At 24.3% G+C, this 22860-nt stretch overlaps 1 protein-coding gene across 1 annotated transcript in view; it reads right to left on the bottom strand.

Moving 5' to 3' along the window:
- The window catches only part of LOC129612111 (mucin-2), a 124524-nt gene extending 107433 nt beyond the window's left edge, over positions 1 to 17091 (bottom strand). The window contains exon 1 of the mRNA XM_055525633.1: positions 17038 to 17091. The gene's annotated coding sequence lies outside the window, so the exon portion shown is untranslated. The remainder of the gene's footprint in view (positions 1 to 17037) is intronic.
- Between the last annotated feature and the right edge of the window lie 5769 nt (positions 17092 to 22860).

The raw sequence follows: 22860 nt of genomic DNA, 5'->3' as shown, positions 1-22860 counted from the left end.
TTTTTTTTTTTTTTTTTGTTTCCTTGTTATTCCCCTTGGGAACATAGGGCTTCAACATAGCCTCTCCAACTTTCTCGGTTTTGTGCCAATCTTTTTATTTCGGCCCACGTTTTGCCTGATTGTTCTACCTCCTTATTTACACTTCTTCTCCAGGTCTCCTTTGGCCTCCCCACATTTCTTTTTCCTTGGGGACTCCACTCAAGAGCCTGACGCGCAACCGATATTGTTGGGCGCCTTAGAATGTGGCCAATCCACTTCCATTTTCTTCTTCTTATTTGTATATTTATTGGATCTTGTTTCGTCATCAGCCACAGCTCTTGGTTCATAATTCTTCTTGGCCAGAATATTTTACATATAATTTTGAGGCATTTGTTTACAAAGACCTGGATCTTCTGTACATTAGCTTTGGACACCAACCATGTCTCACTTCCGTAAAGCAGCACCGATTTAACACACGCGTTGAATATTCTTATCTTGGTTCCGCGTGCTATGTGGGTTGACTTCCAGGTTGCCCACAACCTGCCGAATGCGCATCTTGCCTTAGTGATTCTGTGCTCTATGTCCTTATTAGTTCCCCCATCCGTTGTTATTGTGCTGCCCAGGTATTCAAACTCGGATACTTCTTCAATGGGGCTACCCTGTATGCAGATGGGGGCTCGACTCGTGCCATTAATTCTCATGAGCTTGGTTTTTGTTGTGTTTATTTTGAGACCGATTTTTTCTGCTTTTTCAGCCAACTTATTTATGATCATCTGCATGTCTTCGGCCGAGTGAGCCAGTAGCACGACGTCATCGGCGTATTCTAAGCTTTGTAGTTTATGTGTAAGCTGCCAGTTGATTCCCTTACGTAGTGATGCTGTCTCCATCATACATTGGTCTAGCACTGTGATGAACAACAACGGAGACAGCGGGCATCCTTGTCTGACTCCTACCGTTGTCTTGATGGGGGAACTAAACTTGCCATTGTGTAACACCACTGATTCGGCGTCATCGTAAAGCGCCTTAATGACTTGTATTAGTAATGGCATATATAATGTAAAAGAATAAGGAAAATTTGGGAATGGAAAATTGGGAAATTGAAATTTTCCCAATAGGAGCATTTGCTTCATTACAAATTTATTCATAACACATATACATATATATGTATATATGAATTTGAATAATAGAAAATAATATTGTGAAAACATAACCTATATTAAAACAAAATTGAAAAAGAAAGTCAATTTTCTTTTGCCTATTTTATAATATAGAATATACCGGTAACTGGTGTTATTATATTAAAATTATTACAAAATAGTAAAATACATATAGGGTGTTCAAGCCTGTATATGCTTCTAGGAGCTTAAAAATTAAGTATCTAAAACTAAGCCGTTTTTGATTCATATTTCTTTTTAAGCTATTGCATCACGCATTATGGTATAATGAGTCTCGAAATTTGATAGTCAGAAATTCGGCTTAATTTGTTAAAATATTCAATTATTCACGAATTATATTTGTGTACATAATTAGTGTTATGATGATCATAATAAATGGATTTATAATATAGAAGAAATATGTTGAAAAGGTCAAAATTTTAAAAATGGTTCTTAATTATTTTTACATATGCCCGGGCAATTTTGAGACGGTCAAGTGGGTTTTGTAAATAAAAGAAAACTAACTGAATGTGAATTTTAATTCTTTTCGAATTCGAAACATTTGATTTATTAGTTTGATCGAAAATTTAAATTTTAAAATTATTTTTTAACAATTTTTATAGAAATGAATTTTTTTCGGCAATTGTATGGCATACTAAACTTTTAAATGTTATGATTGATTACAGTTTTAATGTTGATTGCAAATTTAATTCTTAAAACTTAAATATCTTGTAATTCTTTATGTAATCTGTATAGTTTTTTAAGAGGTTCTCTACTCCCTACGGTACCATTTATAATGCTTTACATATTCGAAATACATTCCTGTATTACTTGCATTCCTGTACTAATTGTATACGTGATTTTAAACTATGGGCCTCAAATTTCCATCTTTTATAATGAAAATCTTTTATACATACATATACATACATACATATTTCCTATAATGTTTTTTACAAATTCATGAGTCTTTTAATACCTTACTTACTAAAATATCAGTAGTTTAAAGATTTGAACGTTGTGCTCGTATAAGATTTCCTAACAATAAATTGAGAATGATTCATTAAAAAAAGGCAAATTAGAAATTGCAAACAAAAAAAAAAATTAATTCTCCTCTTAAAATTCATAAAACATTTTCAATTTCTCTCAAGATAGTTAAATTTTTATACATTTTTGCAAATTCTTTCTATGATTCGGATTTTTTTTTATTTTCTTTTTTCTGAGGCATTTAAAATTCATTCCATATTCAACATATTAGAGTTTACTTGGGAATTTATGAATTTTTTTTATGATTTTCTTGTAATTTTTTTTTTTTTTTTGCTTATTTGTTCTACACCTATACCACCTGTATTTTGGTTAAACACAAACGTTTTTACTCAAACTTGGAAATTCCCTAAAGCAAAATTTTCCAAAAAGAACGTAGAAAAAAAGCGAACAGTGAAGAAACGTTTTTGTAAAAAAAAGACCATTTTATTGTAAAAGTAGTGATAAAAAAATTTCTTTTTTTTTGGTGCGAAAAATTAAATTCTATAAATTCCAATTGAATTCCAAAAAAAAAGTTAAGATCAATAAGGAACACCGGTATGGGAGAAGTTAATATTCGTAACGAAAATTTGTAACGCAACTTGTAAAAAAAAAACAAATCGAGAAACTGATTTAATTGAGCCTAATAAAATGTTGTGTAGCAGCCACATGTGCACAGTACTTTTTATTTGCAAATTTAAATTGAAATGATTGGAGCAGTTGAAAGCTTAAAATTTTAAAATTCTGTAGTTGTACGTGGTTAAAAGTAAGCAGAATAAATAAAATCACTTGATTTTTATTGCTAAATTTTTTTAAATATATAAACACACGCACATATGCAAAAATAAAAATATATGTAGGTAAATGTGTATATGCGAACCATTTTTTTTCATATTGATTTTGCGAATCGCAAGAGCAACCTGTGACTGTGATTATGAAAATTTTTATATATAGCATTTATGTATGTACGTATGATTATTAGTATTCGCTTATTGGGAAACAATTTGAATATTGCTAAAATGAGTATAATATACTAACATAAAAGTGTATGGTCGTTGAAGATTACAGGTTACTTAAAAGATTTTGGCAAAATTATATAAGATAAACAGTAAAAACGCTACCTACACCATTCAGTCAGCTGAATATAAATTTTTCGAGGTATATTTATATTATACTTCGGCACTTTTTTATAAAATTTCATGAAGATGCCTCAATTATTTTTTCAAACATTTAAGACTTACCTTTACAATTGTATGGCAGCTGACCAAATCTGTGAGAGGAGCTCGGGGAGTGTTTAGTGCTATTAGTTTCTACAGTATTTAAAAAAATCTTTTTTGTTATACGGCAGTTACCACAGTTTTTTCTTTGAATTGGTCCTTTCGCCGAAAAGAAATAATTTCTGAGCGTATTGATATCACACGGATGGATCAACCAGACGGACTTAACTAAATCAACTCAGAATTTTATGCTGATCAAGAATAAACACATGTACATGTTCATACCGCAGAAAACCCCTTCAAGTTGCTACAAGCTCCATGCTAAAGTTCATATAGCCCTAATTAAGCTTTTGAATGTCAAAATACAAAAGAAAATTAAGAAATTTTATTAAATTGAAGATTGTAATTCGATGTCATGACTATTAAATTATCTGTCATCGATCTACATGCACACATATACAAAAATGTTTTTTTATTATTGCTCTCTTTTCATTTCTGTTATATTTCATTATGTTGTAAATAAGAATCTTATCATGATAAGATTATTCACCTTAATTATAAGTCGAGTCTCGAAATTGTTTAATTTATTATCATTATTTTTGTAAGACGACCACCAAATGTAAATTACTTGACATTTGTTCTTGTATGGGCAACAACTTTCAATTTGATAAAAAGCATATAATCTTCCTGGCAGTAATCTCAATTCTTGTGGTTCTATTACAATCTGCATTATATTGATAATTTGTTTGAAATCTGAAATTTTAATATTTTAAGATGGAGAAGACCTGTAGGGACTACTTGCATAAAGGTAAGAATTATTATAAAATTCTCTTTTTATATATTATAACGAAATCATTGGGAAGTATACTTTTAAGTAAAGCGAATACTGATATATTTAGAAGGCTGATCGAACTCTCAATTGTGTTACAATTTTTAATTTTAATATAAGATTCATCACAGAAAATAAATGGCTTATTTAGTTTGCAATTTTCATGCTTCATTTTTGGAATTCTCCTAACTTTTTTCTAAAAATTTCAAATGTTTACATAGCAAAACATTCATAGATCAATGTGCAATATCTTTAAAGCAATTTGGATTCATTTTTTTAATCAAACTATTGTGAATATATGGTAGGCATAAAACAAATTAGAATATTTATTTATTTAATGCAAATATTATGCGTATATAGCTATATATATATGAAACATACTAGTACTGAAATTAAGACAAAAGAACATGTTTATTGTTATATTTAAAATTTATATAATTGTTTTGTTTACATCAGCATTTCTCCCTGCACGACATTTGTCGCTCATATATGTGTCTGTCATAATTTCTAACTGTATTTGCGTAGTAGCAATTAACGTAAAATAATTGCATCCTTGAGAAGACCATAATTTTTCGTATAATTTATTGCAATTTAATTTAAGGCAAGTTTTGAGTCACCAAATTAATAATTTTATAACAAATACTTTCTTACTTTGACCAATATATTTTCTCGAAGTACATACATACTATAATATAAGATCTTCTCTAGATATATTTTTATCTATACTTTCTTAAATTATGTTCAAAAAGATTTAGAATAACTAATAAATTCAATACAACGGTAATTATACTATTATTCTATAAATACATAATTATAATTTAAACGATTTTTATACTGTGTATACTCGTGTATGTATAATAATTTCAGTTCAGTGGTGAATACACAGTAGCACAAAATTGTTATTAAATTATTATAGAGTGTGTGTAATTGTAGTTCTTTTGAATTAATAATATTAAAATGAAATCTATGATTAGATTTATAAAAAGAAGAAAAGAGAAAGAAAAATTAAAATGATTAAATTTGCATGAAAAACAACTATTAAATCAGTTCAATTTATAAATGTATATATATAGTATAGTGTAATATGTACATATGTATCTGTATGTATATGCAAATATGGTTTGAATGTGATTGAACTTGAACTGTAATTAAACAAAAACAAATTGAGAAATTCGTCAAAATGATGATCTTGAATAATAACACATAAATAATATAACAGTTTGTGTGCCGGTGTATAATAATAAATTTCCATTTTTATATATGTACATAAATGCATATATATATATACATACGTGAATACATGTATAATTTTCCAATAATTTTTGACTAAGAACGAAAAAACTTTTATTATCACGTTTAAATTTTCACCTTGTTTTTCTCAGATACGAGTATATTAAAGGAAAATTATCTGCTTATATAGAATCTATTTCTTATTATCTATACAATATAATGATCTTCTTATTTTAATGGTCAATTTAAAAGTAGTTTATAAAAAGAAAATGCAAAATGATTCAAGAAAAATATACGAAAAATTTTCATATTAGCCATATAGGAAAAATTATTAATAAGAAAATACACAGAAAAAAAAAGTAAAAAAGTCAATGTAGAACAGAAGAGTTAATGTAAAACGACTATTTGTCGACCTCAACGGTTAATTTAAATAAAGTGAAATAGAAAAATTAAAAAAAAAACAAAACGCTTTAGAAGATGCGGTTTTGTGTGTTCGCGCATGCTGATCTTAAAGCTTTCTTTTGTTTGGTTGCTTGTGTTCTTTAATATTATTCTTTATGATTATCTATCTTCTTCTATAGTTTTTTTTTTCATTATTACGATTATTATTATGATTATTTTATTTTTGTATATGTATTTCTATAGTAATTTACATTAAATTTGTAATGGGGCAAAATACGCGTGGATTAAAGCAAATATTCTAATAGCAATTATGTACGTATGTATATGTATTTATTTAGGTATGTGCATCTGTTAAATGTGTACACACACAAGTTATACAAGTCGTACTTCTTTTCAATCATTGTTTAGGAAAATTATTGTTTTTATTTCTTTTTTTTTTCTTTAATTTAATCATGTCGTTTATGCGCTATTTTAAAACAACTAGAATTAAACATTTTTATATATACATATAAATAAATGTGCATACATATGAACAAGTAGTTTTGTATATAAAATTCTAAAGCAGAGATTCCGAACTAAAATGTCAACGAATCATTAAAATATATTTTTTGAGTGAGAGAAAGTTTTTGTGCGTATTTAAGAGTTTTAATAATTTTGTATTATGACATTAATTCATAAAATATTTGTATACGCAAATGAAATTGTATATATATTATGTCAATGTCAAAAATCGATTTTGTTCGTGCATTTTCGAATTCTATAGCAATATTGTTAATTAATTTCCAAAATTAAATTGAATAAAATCATAAAATATTTAATGTAATTGTAAATCAAGTTAAAGTATAGAATAGATTGCATCAGTTCTTTGTTCGATTCCAGCATGGTTTACGATTCCTGCTTAATTCTTATGTAAAGAGTAAATGTACAAACTAAATAGTTTTATATAGTTGTCTTGTTTTACAATAATATCCCATTTATTAATTATACACATAAATATATTTTTTTACACACATGTAATCACTGATCTTGTTTTTATTTTTGTAGGTCTAATTTTCTCTTATTTTCTTTTCGATTATGTAATATACGATAATATAAAAGTATATTTCTTAAAATGTGTTCTATTGGAACTAGGGAATTGTGAACAAGAATATTCTGTTTTCATCTAAATACAATATTATATATGCACGTGTATGTACATATATGTGTGATTTGTTATATTTTCTGATGAACACAGGTATATTTACATAGAAAATAACTAGATAGTACAAAAGAAAAAATAAAAGAAAATTTTTAATACTATAAATGGGCCTTTCAAGTAAATATTTTGTGTATTTGTAAATAAAATTAATCAAAGATTTAATTCAGAAAATATGAGGCTTTACTATAGAAAATTCTACTTATGTAAAAGCATGACATTTTTAGAATATTGAGATATGTATATATATATATAGGTACATATAAAAAATTTTCAAATTGAATATGATTTTAAATTATTTATTTGTATGTGTAAACAATATAGAAATTTTAGGTCATCAAATCAAATCAAAAATGTATTGAATGCGTGCATTATTGATAAACTAAGAATTAATTGTTGTTTTCTTTCAATTTCAAAAGTTTTGTATTTCTAAATATTTTAATAGATATTAAAAGTAATTTCAAACAGGAAATTTATATTAATACATTTTTTTTGACAAACATTTCAATTTCATTGTGCAAATTGATTTTCTTGTGGGTCTTTTGTTAATAATTTAGTTTGTATTGTAAATTAATAAACAAACGCCTGAATATATGCAATTTTTCAATAAATGTAATTAATAGGCAAGACCTTCTGAAGATCTGTCCAATAACCAAACTAACTAATATAAAGGAAAACATAGTTTTTTAAATAGTTACATTAATTTATTCCAGCCGAAGATGACTTTAAATTTTTGTATCGACAATGAGAGTAGATGTTAATTAATTATCAATAGACATGGGCAGAAAAGCTTTCCTTTATCAATAAAGAACTTCCAAACAGTTCCCAAATACATTTCTAACGCAAATTTTGTAAATCTGAATTTAGTACACTTTAGTACACAAAACTATGAATTCCTACAAAATAGAACTCAAATGCAGTACATATTGCTTTTAATATTGTATTTTTTTGTATATAAATGATTAATTTCATTCTAATTTTATTTATGCTAAAAAGTACAGTTTGTTTGAACGATTTTGCATTTTTAGAACTGAATTCTATATACATACGTTATAGGAATTAAAAATTAAGAATTTTTAGAACAGAAACCTACGTATTTACAAAGCAATTCCATAATACCACGCATTAAAAAATAAAAAGTTACAAGAAATTTTCATCTTCAAATTTTATATACTTATATATGTTTACACATATATTACTCATTTATGTATATATATATATATATGTACATATATTTGCTATATAGTACTGTATATTTTGCAAATGTAATTATCATGCGTCTCTTTATCTTGAAATTTGATTGTTGTTAAGAGTATTAAAATTTAAAATGTGAGACTCATATTTAATAGGTATTAAAAAAAAAATTTTTTTTTTGAATTTCGACCAAGATTATTTTTTTTTTGTTTCTAACACTTAAATGTAATACAAACGTATATACATACATACATACTCATGTACACAAGTTTATGGTAATTTATTCAGGAACTAGGCTAAATCTATCTATGAATCTATTTGAAATAAAATAAGTTTATACTTTAAAAATAAAAAAAAAAAACTGAAAAACAATAAAATTCGCGTAATGTTAGGTACATGAAATTCGTATGTATGTAGGTATATAATTGAAAAAACGCGAACTGAAATTGATGGTGCTATAATGATATTTGCATTTTATTTATTTTTTTTAAGGTGTTTTTATTTTTTCTTATTATAAGTTTAAGTTGACTTCTGACGACAATTTTTATTATAAAAAAAAAAACAAATAAAAAAGAGAAAAAGAATAAATTTATTTAATTTTTTTTTTTTTTTTTGTTTTGCTATCAAACGTGCAAGAATTTATGATTTTTCTGCTTTTTCTTTGTATTTGTTGGCAGAAGAATGGGGTAAAAAATTTGGAACAATTTTTAAAGTACATGCATTAATACTCTTAAAATATATAAGTATATCTGAGTATATTTGCCTTAATTTGTTAAGAATCGGGTATTTATTTTTTGCTTGTATTTGAACTTCATTGATAAAATTAATTTTTACTAAAATTTGGAGACGATTTGTAGAGATAACAAAAGTTTTGAATTTTTTGTCATTCAAATATATAACTGTAAATATTAATGATAGAACGTATTGGTACATAACTGTACAAAGCGCCAGATCTATACCACATATGCAAAGTAAGAATTTGCAGTGAACCCCGGAAAATAGGGGCGACATTAGAAACTTAAAAAAAAAACCTTAATTTTAGACAATAAAATTTAAATCTAATTTTATTTATTATGTGTTCTATTTTCAACAAAATTAACTTGATAACATGAACCTAAAGAGAAGCATTGCAAACAAGACACTAAAAGTTTAGTTCGAAGGTTTAATTTTATCACAAATCATAATGCATTCAGAATTGATAAAGTTATAAGAAAGTTATGATTAGGTTATGCGCAATGAGCAAATTTTTATTGCATATTGTTAACTGTTTTGTTCACTGCTCACTGTTGAGCGGGGTAGGGAGGAGGGTGGATAGGAACTATTTGGAAATGATTTAGGGCGCCAAACAATTCAGAATCAGCCCGAATTGTAATTACTTAATTACATACATATTAGTCACAATTTAAAAATTGTTAGACATTGTGAATATAAAATATTATTTTTTAAAAAATTTTTCAATAGTCATCTGATTTAAATTCAATTTCAAATTGAATTTAAGGTTATGTTAACCAATATGAACTTAAAAAAGCATATGAAAGAGATTTTAATGTTAAATTAAATTTTCTTATTTCTTCACTTCATTGTGTAGTCATTTATGATTAAAAATAATTTACAAAGTATATATACAAGGTGTAGGTGGGTACTCATACTTTAAATTATAAAATTTTTATTTGATATTTGAATTCATTCTGAAAATTGAAATGGATTTTATATAAAATAAATTTTTTATGATGAAATTCCAATTAAAATTGATTTAAATCGATTTTTATTTTCCTTTGAAATATTATATACGAAATAATTTTTTTTGAAATTTCTAGGTACATACCGGGCTAGATATATTTTTATGTTATATTAATACATATAAGTTTATGTTATGCATGTATCCTGTAGAGTACGAAATATTTATGTATGTGTGATGTGCGTTAACTTTGTAGACAGAAAAAAAATATAAATTATAATTGTCATTTGAAACTTTTCTTTGGTGACATAAAAAGAAAAAATATAGACCCATTCTTTGATTTTATTAAAAATTATATTTTCTATTTTCCTTTATTATTTCAAATGTTTGTCTTTCATCTCTTTAATAATTTCATGATTACAACTAAATGATTTATTTTCATTCAAAATCAAAAATTCACACAGGATATATGGACATAAAATATTTCAAAGGATTTTCAAAAGAAAATATAAAAGGTTCAAGTTTATTTAATTAAAAGTATTGGTGCACGAAATTTTTGATTAAAAGTTGTATGTACATACACATGTATAAGAATTTGTAAATTAATATTCAACTCATTAGGTACGTAAACTGTCTTTTAAATTTTTGATTTCATATACATATGTTTACTCCTAATAAAACCAGCTTATTTAATCAACTATAGAAAAGAATAGTTGAGAGGAATATTATATGCAGATTTAGTAGATTTAAAATGTTCTATGTAAGATTCTATACCGCAAATCATAGGTCTTTGTATGTCAATTTGTAGCTTATTGAGCATAACAATTTTAATATTTCAATAAAATTAATTTGGTATTTATTTGGAAAAATGAATGAATGACCTATTTTTAATTGTAATTTTTGATCAATTTTGTCCTAATAAATAACGCCATAACACAAAATTCGGATTCTCCCACTCTTCTAAATTAAAGTGTTTAATACAAAAATAAAATAAAAAGAAATAATTTTATTTAATTAATATAATCTTCTGGTTCCTCTATATTTAAGAAATAAACCAATAATTAATCATTACAAAAAAAATTTCGTTTTGTTCTTACTTTCCTATCTCAATCCCGTCCATATACATATGTGTATACTGTTGTTAACGAATCAAATAAAATGAAGAACATTTCCGTTTAACACAAAAATTTCCCATTCAAATTTTATTAAAAAATAATTACCAATTGAATATAATGAGAATAAATTGTTTTTCATATATTTTTTTTTATTATATGTGTGTATATGCCATTCAATTCAATATATACCGTATGTAAATATGAAAAAAGAAATTGAAATCTAAAAACTTTCTATCGAAAAAGAAATCTAAGAGGAAAAAAAATTAAGAACGCGCGTTTTCAATACCTACAATAATAAAATGTCGAAATTATTAAAATATTGTAGAGTCATCTATATTGTAAATTATGAAAAAATTAAAATAAAAATTCAATAATCGAAATGTGATACTTAACATTATCGAAATCACCTATCATCGCATCCATTCATTTTGCTGATTTGCGAAAAAAAAAAAAATATGCAAAAGTAAATAATTGCGGAACAAATTTTTTCTCTTCTCTTTTTTTTTTTGTAAATTCAAATTCGTAAATTTTAAATTTTATTCTTTAATTTTTATTGTCGAAAAGTATAGACATATAGGTAATGAAAAAAATCTGATGCGATTTTTTAATATTCATCATCATCAACATCATTATCATCATTAACATTATTAAAAATATATGTTACAAAGGTACTTAACCGATATTTCTTATGATTTTTGCTTTTATTTTGTTCTTGTTTATGGAACTGCTCTCTTTCATTATAAAGTTTTCGATTGTAATCAATATTGTCTACTACAACTCTACACTCTACACCACTTACTCTAATACTGTGTTGGAATGAATGAAATGTTGACTACCATAAATTTAATTTTTCTGAAGAATATAGAAAAAGTACACACATAATATAAATGAATATTAAGTATGTATGTATGTTTATATGAAAATAATCAACCAATATTAAATTTACAAAACAGTTAGTTTTGTAAACCGTATTTCCCCATATAATTATTCTTATTATTATTTTTAATGCTGATTCACGAGAACATTTTTTTTCTTCTCTTTTTTTTGTTGTTGTTATTATTTAAATCTTTTTGAATTAATTTTTGTGTAACTCATACTCATACCGATACCAAGCATGATGATGATGCGATGATGATGATGATGATGATGAGGAGATTTCCCTCTTCTCTTCTACAAAAAAAAAACCAACAATAAAAAATATCGCGTTTTTTCTTTTTTTCAGATTGGGATTGGGTTCTCTTGTTTATGAAGTTCATGGAAATCTCTTAACTTTTATTGTTGTTATTGTTGTAAAATACTTATGAATAATTTCTAAGAATGGTGATCAGATTTTCTTTTGTTATAAAACGCAAAATAACAAAAGAACTTCAAAGAGTATGAAGAATCAATTTAGATTATCAAAAAGAATTAACAATAATACAAAAAAAAAGAAAAAAACACTAAAGAGTTAAAAAAAAAACAAGAGAAAAAAAAATTATAATAAATAATAAAATAAATGTTAACAAGAAGGGAATAAAAATTTAACGGTATGATAAGAAAGATAAAACAAAAAAACAAAAAAAAAAGAGAAAAGAAACAGGAACGAATTTTATTTAGAATAAAAATTTTGTTCTATTTCCTGTACATCATAGGATTATCTCACTCTTGTCCAAATAAAATCTACTCGGTAAGTTTAAATTTACATTTTAAGTTCTACAGTTTTAATCTAACATACTTACATAAGTATATATTTGAATATGTAATAGAAATCTTTTAGAAAATTAAGTGTAGGTACAGGCGAAAACTTTAAAGATAAGGGAGAGCAATGTACTACTTAATTATATTAAGTTTTTCGAGCATTTTTGGAGTTTGTTAAATTAGAGAGAATTTCGGCACCTTTCGGATTTTTTCGGCAAAAATTCTCTTGGTCATTCTTAATAATCAAAATTAATATTCTTATGGTTTATTAATTTGAAACATGATTTCTGCTCTTATATGGAAGTTCTTCTTCATTTTAAATCTAATATTTGTTTCATTATTGATTCTAAAAATTTAATATTAATGAAATCAATTTAAAAGCGTTATATTGAAGAAAATATCTATTATCATTAATAATTTTAATTAATTATTTTAAATTTCAAAATATAATTTTTGTTTTCCTTTAAATTTGAAAACAACATCAAAATTATTCATTCCAAAATAACTCATTTTTAAGTACAAAAATTCACATTTACTACTACGAGCTTTTCTTCCATCTACTGGGAGAAATGCTCGTAACCATTCTTGCCGTATATACTCTTTTAAATATTTTTCTATACTTGAATGTGTTTAGGCATAGAAAGGATTAGTTTTGAATTGTATAAGGAACACTTGCAGTACAATTTTGTTGCCTTTTGAAAATACTAATTTGAAAATATTTATTGCCGTGTACAAAAATTAGAATACTTGTTTTAAATCTCACAAAATTAATGTTGTATAATAAATAAAAAAATAATCTTGTTATAATTTTTCTTTCATACAGAAAATCTTTACAACTGAAAACTATGTTCTTCAAGATTTTATGACAAAAAAGAAAATAAATTCAATATTAATTTGAATAAATTCTAGATTATAAATTGCATTCATATTAAAAATGATCAATGCAAATGCAATTCAAGCCAACATTTACAATAAATCTGTACACGATTGTTTGTATATACAAAGATATGCCTACGAAAATAGCTATATACTAACAATAAAAAAAAAAATATTTTTATTTCTTTTTAAAATTTTCAAAGATTTTGCCACCTTGATTTTAATCTAAATCTTAAAAGAATATTTATTCTCACTTCAGTTTTCGTTTTATTATGAAAATCGGTGACGAAAATAAAAATAAAATAAAAAATACTTGAGAAATTTGTCGTTTTCCTTATTTTTTCCTCATTATTTTGCAGTCATTTCGAATGGCCAAAGATCTTAAATAAATAATATTTCAAGGAAATAAAATAGTAAGTGTGTATGTAGTTATATACTCGTAGCTAGAATAACATTAAAAATTATTATTCATTACCATTTAACTTGCATTCATTTTATATTTTGTTATATTGCTCGCACATAGTTATGTACTTATGAAATTCACAACAAAATAAAAATTTGTGCAGAAAAAATTTTTTTTCTATACAGAAAATTTTCCCGCTGAATTTTTTATTATTATTTTTTTATTCTAAACTGTCACGTGAGAATAAAAATTCTTACAACTTTTATAAATTCTTTAATAGTTTTTTTTTTGTTCTATTCTTTGCAAAATATAGAAGATTAAGATTGCTAAGTAATCGTTTTCTAAGGAACACTGGAGAAGAAGAAGAGTTTTTGAAAACTTCTAATTCTATTGTAATAAGAAATTTTTCAAAAATAAAAAAAATAATATTTAAGAAAATTTACAATAATCCAAGAGAATAAATTTTTATTATCATTACCATATTATCGTGAAATTAAAGAATTCTTAGGTAAGTTAGTAAGATGTTGGTGACGACATATTGCCTAATCCTATACTTAATTTAATGAAATCATTTAGCAATGTACACACAATGTGTGTATATAAATTAAATAATAATTTAAATAGAAAACGAAAAAAAGTACTAGTAAACAAAAAGAAACAAAAAAAAAGTTTTAAAAGGAAGTGGAAAGTAATCGACCTTCACTTAAAAAAAAAAAAACACAAGAATCTTCATAAAAATTTTTTTTCACATAATATTTTAAAATATAATCTTCTTCATCTTCACGGAATTCTAAGAATAATAAGTATATTTTGTTTTAGGAAATTATTGTACATATATAATGATTAAATATCTACCATAATTTTGTTCTTTTAAAGATTAAAATAAAAAATTATTTTTAAAATATTTTAATAACATAATAATTATATTTTTGTTTGTCTGTTAACTTTTTACTTAGAAAATTAATAAATTACTCAATTATTACTCATTTAATTGTTGAAATAAATATGAAAAAAGTTTCTAATTTTAATATTTGTTTACTATATAAAATTATAGACAGGTATAGACCTTTGTAGAAACAAATACAATTGTATTAATTTTAGGAATAAGAGTTTATTTCATATTTTATTAAAAGACGAAATATTTTTTATAATAATTTTTAATAAGAATAGAGTTTTAACTCAATGAATTTTCTATACTAAAATTTATTTGTTCTATAAGATCTGTTCAAATTTAAATAGAAATGACATTATAAGTTGGGATGACATGTTTATGGTAAACAGAGAGATTTAAAATTGTCACAACAAAATTTTACAAAATGTATAGCATTATCGCTGTTAGCTAAGAATAACATCAGAACGGAAAAATCAATTGTACAGTATTTTGCATCTAATGTTACACACATACATGGAAACAAATAATGCCAAAAAAAATCTCCAGCGGTAAAAAAGAAAACGGTTAAATTTGTGGCGGTAATTTCACTTGATTCTAGTCAGTTCCATTTAAATATGTGTATACTCTACCTATATATGAATTCTCGTCGAAATTTTTTTTATAGAGAAACAAAAATGCCATTTAATTATTTTGTTAATATTCTCGAAATTGAATTTATTTAAAAGAAATTTGATATTAGAGAGACGCAATTCTTACTAATTTTACAAAAAAAAAAATTAATTTAAATAATGGAATTTCTAAAAATTTTCTACCTTGAATTTATGTCAAATGAATCATAACTTTGCTATGCCTAGTGCTTTGTCGTTGGCAAAGAATTTTCAAGAGAAGAACCATTTAAAAATTTAAACATAAAAATATAAATAAAAGTGTCGCATGACGTCAAAAAAAAATATTTTGCGATGTCAAATTTATAAGAACTCTTAATCATTTTGTGCTGAAGTATTAATCATGTTATAATGAATTCAAATATGGAATTTGATTACAAAAATATTATTTTGAACGAAATTTGGAAAATTCGATAAGAATTTCAGAGAATGAGAAGGTGAGCATTAACTTTATTAAGGTGAGCATTCGAGGTGAATTTCTTTAAGAGATTAAAACCAATCATTAATAAATTTCTTGTACTAGTTTCGAGTACTTGTTTCACTGTAAATATTAAGAATAACTGCAGTACGTTTACCCGAAATTCAGTGTTTTTGTAACGCAAGTGTGGTGAAAATGTAGAAAGTGTTGCCGAAATAATTTTCAAAACATTGCAATTTATTCCGTACAGAGGATATGTTAGTAACACTAAACACATTTAATTAACTCCAAAAATTTCATTAAAAAATTTAGTTGTTTTGGCCAACAATTCAATTTCATCATCAAAATAGAATTAAGGAAGATTATTTTTCTTTTTTTTCAAAATCATTTTACGCAATTTATCACCAATGTTTTATCTTAAAAACCTTAAAACTACCATAAATTAATAAGTTATAATTGAATCTTAAAAAAAAAATTTTTTTTAGTTCAAAAACGCTTCTGTTTTTAATAAATTTGAATTAATCATATGATATAATATAATTGATGTTCATTTATATGTGAATGTGTGTTTGTATTATTAATTTGATTGATTGAAATTGAATTAATTGATTTACAAATTGTATACAAGTATGTAGTATGTTTGTGATACATGCAAACTTTGTGTACAAATAAATTTAATTTTTCCAATTTTTTTTTTTATTTTTGTTTTCTTCTTAAGATACCAAATAATTCGATTTCCTTGTTAAAATTAATTTGATGATCATCAAATTATCATCATATTATAAATCGTGTATTATATTAATAAAATAATGATGACTTCATTAATGAATTTTATAAGAATCTTATTAAAATCAAATTTTTTATTTTTCTATTTGAATTCTATCAAGTTTTTTTTTTCGTGGATATTTTCCAACCACAAAATAACCGAAACGAGAATTATTTTATGAAAATTAATTTTACAGCATAATATTGTGGTTTGGGTTTGAATTTTATTATTTACATAAGTACACACGCATATATCACATACAATATAATACACTAGCAACACACAACACAATAATCAAAATTTAATAATAATAGTAATGTAATAAACCTTTTCTATATGAATGCCTTTGTCTTTAATTGTGAACTTTTACTTCAATTTTACAATTGTTTGATTTCAATATAAGAAAGTCATGGAATTACCTGAAAGAAAACAAAAAAAAATTATATTTAATAATTGAAATATAATTAAAATATTGTAATTTATAGTAAATTCTATTTTACAACTATATTTTTGTAATTATATAAAATATACAAAAAATAATTCGAAGTCGGTGCTGCCTTAATTAAGTACATTTTAGTACTTTATTTTCATAGTACTTTTTCTTTGACATCCTAAACGCAGATATTACTACTAAATACAGTTTATAAGTGTTGATGACTGAATTGTATAGTTTCTAGTTTGTATTTTTACATATGAGTGAATGAAAGTGAGCAGATAACCGTATAGGTTTTTCAGAGACTAAGAACGAAATTTTGTTCTATAGAATAAATTTTTTTACAGCAGGAAAAATTCGCCAAATTACATATTCGATTCAAGGTAAGTAAATTTATTTTTTGTTTTAAAATTTTTAAATATTTCCTTGTTGTTTATAAATATTTTGCATATCCACAAAGAGATATAAGCCGGAATAAGTTATGTAATTATAATAAGTTAAGCCGTTACTGCACTAAATTAGCATTATGAAAATTTGAAGTCAAGGACCTTTCTTCAATCATTAGCAATTAAATAATCACTTTTACTCCATTTGTCCAATTTTTAAGTAAATAACAGGATAATCGCTTACTATATATAAGTCAATTTTGTTGAGAACAGTCTTGATACTTAACTTCATACTGATAATCAGGTGAGGTAAAATTCTAAATCAACGATAAATAGATAATTGGGGTATATGTATAAAAATATAGAATTAAGCAGAAATTCTAAATTATATAAAAAATTCTTAATATAATTAAGGAAATAATAAAATTCTAATTTATTTTCTATTTTCAAACAACACGATCCAATCAAATATAATTGCATTAAAAATAAAACAAAAAATTTAAAATTAAAAAATCCAGCAAAAAAAATATTATTTTTTTTCTAAAATTTTTATTACATAATTTGGCATATAACAGTAAAAGATTGCACTCTACACAAAATCAGTCTTCAAAAGTCGAATTATTATTGTATATGGGAAAAATTTTATATATACACACATATATTATGTTGTACATATGGTGGGTATCTGCTCATAATTTCATATTATATAATGTAAGTATATAGGCCTATACATATATATTTAAATATTATATAGAGAAAAAACAACAGATTGGATTGAATCGCATTCTAAATATTTCTTGAAGATTAACTTTTTGAATAATCATAGAAAATCATAGTTAATTTTTCTTCTTCTACTGTTGCTATGTGGGTTGTTTTCTATATTTTACAAATCAGTAGAATTTTTTATGGTTCTTCCTTCTTTAAAATAATACACAATAATAATAATCTATACTTGTGGGTTTATGCATATACACATGAATGCATGAACCCACATCCGCACATAAGAATATTATTGTGACACAATCTATTATTTATATGGAAATTTTAATGTAGGTACAGTTAGAATTTTGATAGATTTTTGTTTTCTTTTTGTTTATTTTTTATTCTTTTATTCTTACATAATCCTGATGAATTTTTCAAGGTCGTTATTCTCTTATGCAGGGAATTCGTCAAGTGAACCCTAATTTTTTTTTCTACATTTATGTTTTTCTTCTTTTTTTATATTTATTTATTTTTTTTTTTGTTTTGTAAAGAGTAAGAGAATAAATTGTTTTCTTTTTTACTTCAATTTGTGTATATGTTTTTTTGAATATTTCATATAGACAGTAATAAGTAAAAGAACAGGACTAGAAATTAGTTGGAGTGAATAAAAATTTAAATTTGAAAATTTTTTTAAGATTTGTAAATATTATTTTTACAAAATAATCCTAAATCAGCTCTTCCCAGCTTCTCTGTATTAGTGCGTTACAAAATATGAGAAAGAAAGCTACTTTGAACAATTTTGATTTCTGATTGTAATTTTAATAATTTCATTGTAAAAGAAAATCAATAGAAGAGATTGCTCTGAATTTTTATATTAATATTACAGTTGTATTCTTACGCCACTTGTCATATATATAAAATTACTATATTTTGGTTTCGTCATTCTTTTAAATCATTAAATTTTCGTTTGTTATCGAAATAGACAATCAAATGTAAATAATTAAAAACAAAATTTGCGAAAAATGCTGCGATATAGTGGTCTTCCTTATTCCTTTTTCAGAGAGGTTGACAAGTTATGTTATTTTGTGAGATACGACAATATAATTTCGTGGCGTTGATAATTAAATGACGTTTGATGACATTTCATCGTACAAAGATAACATTATATGGTTGTCAAATTATTGAAATAACATGACAGAGCTGTCGGATCATTAATGCTTTCGAAAATAACTTCTATATATTTTTTCGTTATATTCACTCCAACCGAATTTGCATATTGTAACAAAAACATAATAATATCATTATTATTTTGTTACAATATTCATTTTATATACATATTTTTAAAATATTACAATATAATGATGGAAATGATATTGATGATGATTGCATCTTTAAAAATATATTACACATTACGTATACGAGTATATACAAATAGAGAATTCATCCATCAAATTATAAACAATAAAAACACTCTTACCAATCACCTTGTAACATAACAAAACCAAAAAATAAAATCAATATTTTTATTATTACAAATAAATTTTCAAATATTTTCGACAATAAAGTTAACCATCATTGTTTTTTGAAACTGGTAGTAACAACCAAATAGGCAATAGCATCTATGTATAGTGGTTGAAAATATATTGTGAATAAATTTATGTAAAATTGGATTTTTTTGTTTCTTGTTTCTTCTTTTTGTTTTCGATTCAATATAAAATTTCATCTTAAGACACTTGTTTTCTATTCTTAAAATAGTAATAATAATAATAGGGTTCTTTTGAATTCTATTGAACTATATTGTTACAATCATAAAACAAAAAACCGTAAAAAAAGGGAAAAAACAAATAAGAATTTCAAAAAAAAAAAAAATAATGGTTTTTTTTTATAATATGATCACATCAAATTGTATGGAAAATTAACTTAGGTCTGGGTAACTATATTCATACAATAGAATAATCTCATAGATTTTATAAGGAAGCTGTTTATATTATGCTTATAAATAAACTGCATATCATAAATATAGAAATGTATGTATGTATGTATATACATATAAGAATATTACCATAGATTTCTTTCTATTCTTCTTGTAAAATTATACACCTTGTTAGAACATAAATGATGTATTATGCCATCTTTTATGGTTTATACTATTGTAATATTTTTTTTTTTTCATATCATCTGCTTTTATTTATTGATATGGCGTCAAATGATTCCTTTAAAGAAATAATATTGTATACCTACATATAAATTCGTGAATATAGCAATAATAATGGCAATTTATAATAATTTTTGAACCCTATTACAACTACGTAACCTGTATAATATTTTAAAGACAAAGTGTGTGTATATGGGGATGTGTGATGAGTTTTGATTCATTCATAATTTTAATTCAATATAATATATTTTAATGTACTCATTTAGGAAGAGCACATATTTATATGTTATATGTATACACTTTTGAGTAGAATGTGTTAAAACAAAAATGTAGTAAATTAAAAAATTTTATTTTTGAGGTTTTAAGAGTTTTATTTATTAATTGTATATAGAGTATGTTCAAGTATATATTTTAGATTCTATACATATTTATTTATATGTTAATTCAAAATAGTTTCTCGTAATTTTCTCGAAATCAAATTTTTTTCAGTTAATGCACTTTTATTATAAGAGTATACGATATTTGTTATAAGCAAATTATAGCTAGAACCATTGTTATTTTCACTAGAATATACTATTTTCAATTTACTGTGTGTATAACTACAATAAATAATTTCTGTTATTGCTATATGTACATATTACGTGTACCTGTATTGTATTTAGTTATACTTGCTTGCAAAGAATGTGTTCCTTTATACAGTGTGATATTAAATGAAGGAAATCAAATCAAACATAAATTGGTATTTTAACAAAAATAAGTAAATTTGATTATAATAATAATAATTTGCATTATTATTACTGTAAATCTACTATACAAAACATTCTCAATTGCAGTAGATCTACTGTAAAATACTAGATATTATATTATGTAGTATTTGCCTATTACAAAGTACTTAAATATACAGACTGATTAGCTTGATTTGAGAGAGTATGGTGAATGTGGTGAATTATCAACTCTTCAGATTTGATTTTTTTTCCTACATAATATAACAATTTAATTTTTGTTCTTTTCAATTAAATTCTTCATTTTTTTTTGTTTTAGGTTATGTTTGATTTAATATGTACTATGTACTCTGTACATCAAAATTAAATAAATTGGAAGATGATTTGAGGTAATTTTAACTTGTTTATTTTCAATTATTATCTAAAATTTGTTTAAGTAGTACCCAATAAGTGTTATTTGTTATTTCTTTATTTTTATTCTATAAGTACTAAGAAATTCAATTTTTTTCTTCTTTTTTAAGAAAATCGTGAATTTGTACATAGATTTTTAATTTCCTGATTAAAATATATAAAAAAAAAACATAGAGAAAACAAAACAAAAAATTATTTTATTTTAGAAATTTATAATTTTTTTATTATCGTTACTTTGTACCTACACTTATTATGATATAAAGAGTAAGTACTCGTATGAGTATATGTGTAATTTTTGTTTCCAATTATCATAATACAAAAGATGAATATTTTTTATACTTCCTTAAATTTGAATACCAATTTGTTTTCTTTCTTATATTTTTTAATATTTAACAAATTATAAATGAGTAATTATTAATCAGAATATTATTTTTTTTCTATTTTATATAAAAATTCTTTTGAATTTTTTATAATATGAATGAATGAACGTTTTCTAGACAGAGGAGCTTCCTATACGATGATGATTTAAAGATCGAAAAAAAAAATTTAATTACACAGAAAAATTTAAGAATGTTAATTTGAAATACACGGAGGTAATTAAAAAAAAATTAGCCTTTTTTTTTATACAATTTTTGTTTAAATTTATTTAGTAAATCAATTTGATCATATTCAACAATTTGATGACTGGAAAAATATTCAATTTAAATCATAACCACAAAAAAAAGAAGAAGGAGTTTGAATTTTTTGTATTTGATATTAATTTAAAAATTTTATACAGTTTTGACAAGATAATTGAATTTTTTTTTTTTTGGAACTAAACAAAAATAATCATTTCGTTATGTAAATTAAATCATATGTATTGAATCTGTTAATGAATTCCTAAAAGTATGCAATTTTTGAATAAAATTAATACAGAAAAACTTCAATATAAAATCAGATATGGAAAATAAGCATCGGGGACTTAGATATGTTCCTAAAGAGAACCGGGTAGCCCAGATGTACCACCTGTAATCGTACGCTCAATGACTTGGCTGATCACGCGGTAGTGCCGTAGCAAAGCGGCACATTTGTGATAATTGGGATGCGGTAAAATCGCTACACCTGCCATGTCAACCAACCAACCAAAATTCTCTTTCAACATTTCAGTTAATTTACTGCACAAATACAATGATGCATTACGAACTCCCGTTTACTATAGGTACATATTAGCATGGGTACATTAACAAACCGTCGATTTTAATAAAAAAAAATCTTCTTTTAAATTTTAAAATACAAAATATGTATTTCATTTCTATTCCACTTATTATTCCATTGCAATTATTTATAATATGGTTGACCAAC

The sequence above is a fragment of the Condylostylus longicornis genome, unplaced genomic scaffold (genome assembly GCF_029603195.1).
Source record: "Condylostylus longicornis isolate FDR11 unplaced genomic scaffold, ASM2960319v2 ptg000055l, whole genome shotgun sequence".
NCBI classification, from domain to species: Eukaryota; Metazoa; Arthropoda; class Insecta; order Diptera; family Dolichopodidae; genus Condylostylus; species Condylostylus longicornis.
This window is presented reverse-complemented; position numbering and strand designations above follow the sequence as displayed.